The 8,512-nt window shown below is 51.4% G+C and overlaps 1 pseudogene; it reads left to right on the forward strand.

Annotated features, from left to right (window-relative positions):
- Nucleotides 1-5,327: 5,327 nt before the first annotated feature.
- On the forward strand, nucleotides 5,328-5,878 carry LOC118730799 (annotated as a pseudogene).
- The last annotated feature ends 2,634 nt before the right edge of the window (nucleotides 5,879-8,512 follow it).

The following is an 8,512-nucleotide window of genomic DNA, read 5'->3' on the forward strand; positions in this document are numbered from 1 at the left end:
CCGGGAGGTGGCAACGAGGAGGATAAAACCTCACCGCCTGCTCTTTGGTGCATGGATCGTGGAGGATAAAACCCCTCCTCCCTAAGCACTGGAGGAAGCAGTGTCCTCCGGAGAGAGTCTGTGGGTAGAAAAGAAGTTGGGGAGAGGGAAGGTTTTGCTGGGGGTAGGCCGGGGGTCTCAGACATGGGGGGAGCATCTGGCAGATGAGGAGTGAGACTGGGCAGATTAGGGATGGTCAGAGTCACAGGGGGGTGGGAGCCATGGATTTTGGGCAGGATGGAGCATCATGGGGTCCTTTCCTCTACCTACACGATCCTTAGATCCCTTGCTTTCTCTCATGAAACTCACTCAACACAATGTCACGCCTTGGACCGCTCTCTGCCAGTGAGTCCGTTATATCTGCACCTTCAGCCTCTCCATAGAGCTCTGACGAGCACATGTGCTTGCCTGTAGACACCTCCACTTGGGTGTTTAAAAGACCTTCCAAGCCCTCGCTGGTTTGGCTCAGTGGATAGAGCGTCAGCCTGTGGGCTGACCGGTCCCGGGTTCGATTCTGGTCAAGGGTATGTTTTTGTGCAGGAGGCAACCAATCCACATGTTTCTGTCACATGGATGTTTCTCTCTGTCTTTCCCTCTCTCTTCCATTCCCCCTAAAAATCAATGGAAAATATCCTCAGGTGAGCATTAACAACAATAAAGTGCTTGGGATGATTTGTTTAAATAATAATAATAATAATAATAACAACAACAACAGACCCTCCAAACTGGAGGCGTGAATCTAGAAATTCACTTTTCCTCAAGTAAAAGGCAAAACTGCCATTCAGCTTGTTTCACCCAAAGGCCTGAGCGTCACCCTAGAAACCTGTTTCCTTCACCCTTCTCCAGTCAACCCACCACCAAGTGCTGAAAGCCCTCCTTCCAAATCCCCCCGACCCGCATCTCCTGGCCCTTCCCGCTGCTGCGCTCACCCCTCACCTGGTCCCCCTGCCACAGCCGTCCCCTCGTCTATCGCCCTGGAGCAGCCAGAGTGAATTCTCCAAAACACACATCCAAGCCAGTGACTGCTCTCCTTCGGCGTCCCAGTCCCCACAACCTGTCCGAGCCGCGTCCGAGCCGAGTCAGATCTGGCTGCTCTGCACCCCCGGCCCCCTGTGCTCACCTTGTTCCCTCCACGCCAGCCGCCCTGGCCCCCGTGCCCTCCCAGACATCCGAGCCCCCAGCTGAGGGCTCTGTCCGGAATGCTCGTTCCTCGCCGCCTTCAGAGCCCGGCTCCGATGCCACCGTCTCAGAGAGGCCTTCCCTGTCGGTTCTGTCCCAAACACCCCCCCCCCTCCTCCACTCGGTCCCTCATTCTGCCTTGTTTTTCTTCACACAGACCCTGTGCTCCACAGAGCTCAGTGCTGCGCCTGCTTATTTGATTGTTTTCTGTCTCCACTGGAGCGGGTTCTTGGAGGGATTCCCACCTTTTTTTGGCTGTCTCTCCACATTCTGCTTCAAACCGCTCCCGGCTCATAGTGGGGGCGTAATAAATCTTTGTTTAAAAAAAATAGGTAGCCGAAACCGGTTTGGCTCAATGGATAGAGCATCAGCCTGTGGACTGAAAGGTCCCGGGTCCGATTCCGGTCAAGGGCATGTACCTTGGTTGCGGGCACATCCCCAGTAGGGGGTGTGCAGGAGGCAGCTGATCGATGACTCTCTCATCGATGTTTCTAGCTCTCTATCTCTCTCCCTTCCTCTCTGTAAAAAATCAATAAAATATATTTTTAAAAAAGGCTCAACTATAATTAAAAATAAATAAATAAATAAATAAATAATCAATAAAAACATATATTTTTAAAACTAGGTAAACTAAAGAAGGCTATTCTATGTGACCGTCACAGGCTGACTCCGGACCGTGGGCTGGGTGCATTCCTGCGCAGCCACCCTAACTCTCGTCCAGGTAACCCATCTCCACAGGAGGCAGAGCGTCTGGGGGGAGCAGCAGCGGAGCTTGTCCGTGTTTATTTTATTTTTGGTGTTGATGGGAGGTCTTGGGCAGGGCAGGAAGAGAACATGCGCTCCTCAGCATGATAACAAACGTGCCCTTTTCCTAAAGGCCAGGAACAACGGCCCGCCTGAGCCTCTGTGGCCGCTGGAAAAGGCAGGAAGCAGGCGTGGAGCAGCCTTTGGGGTCCAGGGGCGGCGCACCCCGCGGGGAGCTCTGCCAGAACGAGGCCGGGGGAGGAGAAGAGAAAGCGGAGTCCGGTGTCTGAAGGAGGAGGGGGACAGAGCTTCCCGGAGAGAAGGCACCGCACAGGAAAGGCCTCCAGGAAGCAGGGGCAGGCGGACTGGCTCTGAAGGTTGCTATGAACGGAGAGCCCTGGGGAGGGACATGGGGGAGAAGAGGGACTCTGGCCAGACCAGGCAGGGCCCTGTGGGCCACAAGAACAATTGTGAACTTGGCTCAGGGTGAGAAGCAGCCTTCCAACATGTGACAGCTCATTTGCTCAGTTGGTTGGGCGCCATCCCATGCACCAAAAGGTTTCGGGTTCAAGTGGCAGTCAGGGCACATGCTCAGATTGCAGGCTCGATCCCATGTAAGGGATGTGCAGGAGGCAGCAGATGGATGTTTCATTCTCACATCGATGTTTCTCTCTCTCTCTCTCTCTCTCTCTCTCTCACTCTCTCTCTCTAAAGAAAAAGAAAAAAAAAAAGAAAAAAAAAGCCGAAACCGGTTTGGCTCAGTGGATAGAGCGTCAGCCTGCAGACTGAAGGGTCCCGGGTTCAATTCCGGTCAAGGACATGTGATTGGTTGTGGGCACATCCTCAGTAGGGGATGTGCAGGAGGCAGCTGATCAATGTTTCTCTCTCATCGATGTTTCTAGCTCTCTATCCCTCTTCCTTCCCTTTGTGAAAAATCAATAAAATATATTAAAAACAAACAAATAAAAAAAACACACACACAACAACAATAAAAATAAAAACCAGATCCTGGCAGAAAGGGTTGGAGTGGGCAGAGAAGCTGTAGGGAAACCAGAAGAAGTTGGCAAATGGCTAAGTGAGAGAGGATGGTGCCTTAGACCAGTGAGAGAGGTGGTGGGAAACGCATGGGTTGTACCAGTGTTAAGAATTCAGGTGACGGAGACCGGTGAGAAGTCAGAGTCAGAGGATGAGGGAGAAGGAAGATCCAGGAGACCCCCGTGCTTCCTGCTGGCGCATGGGCGGGTGGGGTGCCCTGTATGAGGCGGAAGGCTCGGAGTGAAGAGGCAGAGGAGGGAGCACACAGATGCTGAGCCAGAGGAGAGGGCTGCCGGGAGTGTCCCCGGAGTCCAGGCAAACACCAAACCGAAGTGAAAGCCTGTGCGATGGGCTGGGAGCAAACCTCGGCCACGGGTACAGCAGCTTCAGCGCGGAAAAGACAGAGGGTCGGGAAAGAAGCAGGAAGATGGCCAATGACCTGATGGAAACCTGGGCAGCTGTCCCGGAGGGGTGAGGTGCAGGAGGAAGAGTCCAAATCTCCAGTGAACGTGTGAAAGGATGCCCGATGCCCCTAGGATTTAGAGGAACGGAAATGTGATGGGCTGAATTGTGTCCCCTCAACGAAGATACGTTGAGGTCCTGACATCCAGAATCTCAGAACGTGGCCCTACGAGGAGACGGGGCTGTCACAGATGGAAGTGATTAAAATGAGCTCACATTTGGGTAGATTAGTGCCCTGATCCAAAAGGACTAGCGTCCTTCTAACATGACAGCCACTCAATGACAGAAGCGCAGAGAGAGTGCCAGTGAGGACAGAACTGGAATGGAAAACCAAGGCTGAGCCTCACGGAAGCCAGGAAGAGGGAAGGGGGAAGCCTCCCTATTGAGTTCCGAGGGAGCATGGCCCTCTGGGAACTTGACCTTGCACTTCTATTTATTTATTTATTTATTTTTAAAATATATTTTATTGATTTTCCTTACAGAAAGGAAGGGAGAGAGAGAGCTAGAAACATCAATGAGAGAGAAACATCGACCAGCTGCCTCTTGCACACCCCCTACCGGGGATGTGCCTGCAACCAATGTACATGCCCTTGATCGGAATCGAACCTGGGACCTTTCAGTCCGCAGACCGACGCTCTACCGCTGAGCCAAACCGGTTTCGGCTTAACCTTGCACTTCTAGTCTCCAGAACTGTGAGGCATTTGTGCTATTTTTCAAAGACACGGATTTCTAAAAATCCTTACTAGAGGATATGTTCTTTTTTTTTTTAAGTTTTATTAGTTTTACTATTTTTTTCTAAAGAACCAGCTATATATATATATATATATATATATATATATATATATATATATATATATATTTGTATTGATTTCAGGGACAAAGGGAGAGGGAAAGATAGATACATCAATGATGAGAGAGAATCATGGACCTGCTGCCTCCTGCACGCCCCCTACTGGGGATGGAGCCTGCAACTCAGGCATGTGCCCTGACTGGAATCGAACCCAGGACCCTTCAGTCCACAGGGCCACACTCTATCCACTGAGCCAAACCAGCGAGGGCGATATGTTCTTATTGATTTTAGAGCGGAAGGAAGAGAGAGGCAGAAAGAGAGAAACTTTCTTGTGAGAGAGAAATATCAAACGGTTGCCTTCTGCACACACCCCAACTAGGAATTGAACCCAAAACCTTCTGGTGTATGGGAAAACCAACTGAGCCATCTGGCCAGACCTAGATCTCTGGTTCTTTAAAGTCACCAAGTCTGTGGCATTTTGTTACAACAGTCCTAGGAATTAGTACAGTAAACTAAAACATTGAAATGCCTTATTTCTCTCATCAGCTTGGCAAAACAAACAAAAAAAAAAACAACAACAACACAACACACACACAAGGATTCTAATATCCAGTGCTGGCAAGAATGTGAGAAAACTCCCACACAACTGTTGGTTGGAGTGGGGTTTACCGACACCTATTTGAAGGGCAATTCGGCAGCTCACCAACAAATAGAAGTCGAAAGGCCCATGGCCCAGAGGCTCCTGGTCTTTCTATCGTGGACAGAGATGTGTGCTCACAGAAGAGTCACGTTCTTCGCAGTAGTTTTGTAATAGCACAGCCGGCACCTCCACCACGGCCGCTGACAGAACGGTCACAGGAACGGGCCTGGAGGTTCCCTGGGAAGCTGAGGAAGCTTCAGCTCCAGCCCCTCACTGGCCTCGGCTCCTCTGAACCCCCAGAGGACTCCAGGAATTTCTCCAGGTAACTTCGTACTGGTTTTCTTAAAGAGGTCCCCACAAACGCATAAGCTTCAGGCCCCATAAAGCCTGGATCGGCCCCCGTTACACATGACAACAGTTTTAAAAGAACAAGGCAGCGGGGGAAGAGGGCGAGACCGCGGGCCCGCAGCCATGACCGAGGCTGATGGAAATCCGAAGGCCTACCCTCTCGCCGATGCCCACCTCACCAAAAAGCTATTGGACCTCGTCCGGCAGTCCTGAAACTACAAGCAGCTTCGGAAAGGCCAACGAGGCCACCAAAACCCTGAGCAGAGGCATCTCGGAGTTCATTGTGATGGCGGCGGACGCAGAGCCCCTGGAGAACATCCTGCCCCTCCCGCTGCTGTGCGAGGACAAGAACGTGCCCTACGTGTTTGTGCGCTCCAAGCAGGCTCTGGGCCGGGCCTGCGGGGTCTCCAGGCCTGTCATCGCCTGCTCCGTCACCATCAAAGAGGGCTCCCAGCTGAAGCAGCAGATCCAGTCCATTCAGCAGTCCCTTGAAAGGCTCCTAGTCTAACCCACGGCCTCTGCCACCCTCTCTTGCTCCTCCCCTCGGGTTGTGTGTCCTATTGTCTGTGTGCCGTGTAGGACTTCCAGCTACCTTCTATTGTTTAAAATACTATTGTAGTAAATCTTTTTATATTTTTGAAGAAAAACAAAAACAAACAAAAAATGAACAAGGCGGCCCTGGGCCAAGAACTCCGATGGTGAGAGCTTCATCCTGGTACACCCATGCTGCAGGCCTAACCCCCGGTCAGGACACACAAGCTTCAGTCACTGAGTGCATAAGTAAGTGGAACAACAGATATATCGGGCGTGAGATTTAGCTCAGGGGGCTGTGTACAGGCCCAAGCTTGCCCTCGGCTAGCTGTGTGCCCTGAGGTGAGTCTCTAAAGCTCTGAGCGCCAATTCCCTCCTTGGTAAAGGGAGATAACTAACTGAACCACCCGGGAGCCATCGGGAACCCCTGGCGGCCCCACTGAAGACAGAGGCGGGAGCGGGTTTCATGCCAAAGTGATGCTTTGTTCCTCCGGGATCCGGGCCTCGGCGGTCAGTGCTCCCTGGGCCCCAGGGCCGGGCTGGTGGGAAAGCCCTGCCCGGTCAAGGTCAAGGCGGTGACTCAGCAGGACAGGCCCAATGCAGGGCTTCCACAGCCTGGGCAGCGGGGGAGACAGTGACCCGGGCACAGGATGGGGGCGCAGAGGGGAAGTGGGAGCCCTGGGTGGGCGGGAGGCACGAGGGGAGTCAGGGCAGAGGCGCTGGCGGTGCTGGCTGCAGAGGCTGCTGGTCCCGCCCGCATCCCTCTGGTCCTTCTCCGTCCGCGGCAGGTGCAGGGCTGTGGCCTGTGCGCGACGCTTTCCCCTCCAGAGCCCTCCTGGCCCTGCTCCTGAGGGCTTTTTCCCGAACTTGCTCGGCCCGCTGTGCAGGGCGGCCAGAGGGCCAGAGGTTCCAAGGCTGCAGGCAGCAGGAGGCCGTGGACACATCCCCTCCGCTGGCCGCAGAGGGACTGAGCCCCACGAGGTAACCACTCTGGGCTTCCCTCACTCCCTGCCTCCCCTTCCCGCTCCCCCGCTGTGCTTCCTGGAACCTCTTCCAAAATTAACTGCCAAGTTCTCGCCCCGGGGTCTTTGGGGGCATCTGGATGGAGACAGGAGCACCAGAGGAGAGAAGCAGAAAGGGAAACCCACCTCAGGCGCCGAGGAGCTGTGGACAGAGGCTCCGGGACAGCCGGAGGGCCGCTGCCTCCGGAGCGGCAGTCCGGTCACCAGGCCCATTGTGCCGGCGGGAAGGGTTTCCCGTTAGGGAACTTTCCAGCGTGTCTGAGGGGCCTCTGCTCCTTTCCCCCTGGGAGCACCTACCCAGACTCCTCCTGAGGGTGCCAGCTGTTTGCTAAGCGCCTACAATGTGCCAGGCTCCGTGCCAGGCATTCTCTCTCATCCTCAGGACAGCTTGCAAAGGAGGTAATATTCTCTCCTAACAAAACAGTGTGGTACCGGCTTAAAGACAGACATGCAGACCGACGGCTAGAAGAGAGAGCCCAGAAAGGAAGCTTCAGATACAAAGCCGCTGGTTTCGGAGGGAAGAGCAGCCTCTTTCCCAGATGGAGGTGGGAACACTGGAAGAATGCACTTGTACACCTCACACCCCACTTAACTCAAAACAGATAAAAATTTAACTCACAGTAAACCAAGGAGCTACATCTAAGAGCTAAAATTACACAACGCTTAGAATAAAACACAAGAGCAAATAGCTAGGATGCTGGGTTTGGCAATGGTGTCTTACATATGACACCAAAAGCACAGGCGACAAAAGAAGAGACTTAATCAGAATGTAAGACTTTGTGTATCCAGAGACATGATCAAGAGAGGGAGAGGAGCCCGGCGGGTGAGGCTCAGAGGCTGAGAGTCGGATCATGAATCAGGAGGTCAGGTCAGGGCACACCCCCGGGTTGCTTGTGTGCTTGATCCCCAGTGGGGGGCGTGCAGAAGGCAGCTGATGTTTCTCTCTCATCGATGTTTCTAGCTCTCTATTCCTCTCTGAAATAAATAAAAATATAATGAAGAAGAAGAAGAAGAAGAAGAAGAAGAAGAAGGAAGAAGAAGGAAGAAGAAGAAGAAGAAGAAGAAGAAGAAGAAGAAGAAGAAGAAGAAGAAGAAGAAGAAGAAGAAGAAGAAGGAGGGAGCCCTAACTGGTTTGGCTCAGTGGATAGAGCATCGACCTGCAGAATGAAGATCCCAGGTTCAGGCACATCCCAAGTAAAGGGTGTGCAGGAGGCAGCTGATTGATGTTTCTCTCTCATCAATGTTTCTAACTCTCTCTCCCTCTCCCTTCCTCTTTGTAAAAAATCAATAAAATATATTTTAATGTGTGGGAGGATGAGAGGGAGGCAAAAAAACAACAACAACAAAAACCCCAAAACAAAACAAAAAACAAAACAAACAAACAAAAAATCAATAAAATATATTTAAAAAATAAAAATAAATTTAAAAAAATATATTTTAAAAGAGAGAGTGAAAAGACAATCCACAGAATGGGAACAAATTTTGTGAATCATTTATCTGATAAGGATTTAATATCCAGTTTATATTAAAAAAACAAAACAAAAAAACTATAAATCATCACCAAACAAACAAACAACCTAACTAAAAAATGGGCCAAGAACTTAAGGCATTTTGCTAAAGAAGATATAAAAATAACCCATAAGCACATGAAAAGATGCTCAACATCTTTAGTCATTCGGGAAAATAGATCAAAACCACAGTCAGATACCACTTCACACCTCT

The sequence above is a fragment of the Pipistrellus kuhlii genome, unplaced genomic scaffold (assembly GCF_014108245.1).
Source record: "Pipistrellus kuhlii isolate mPipKuh1 unplaced genomic scaffold, mPipKuh1.p scaffold_m20_p_3, whole genome shotgun sequence".
Taxonomy (NCBI): Eukaryota; Metazoa; Chordata; class Mammalia; order Chiroptera; family Vespertilionidae; genus Pipistrellus; species Pipistrellus kuhlii.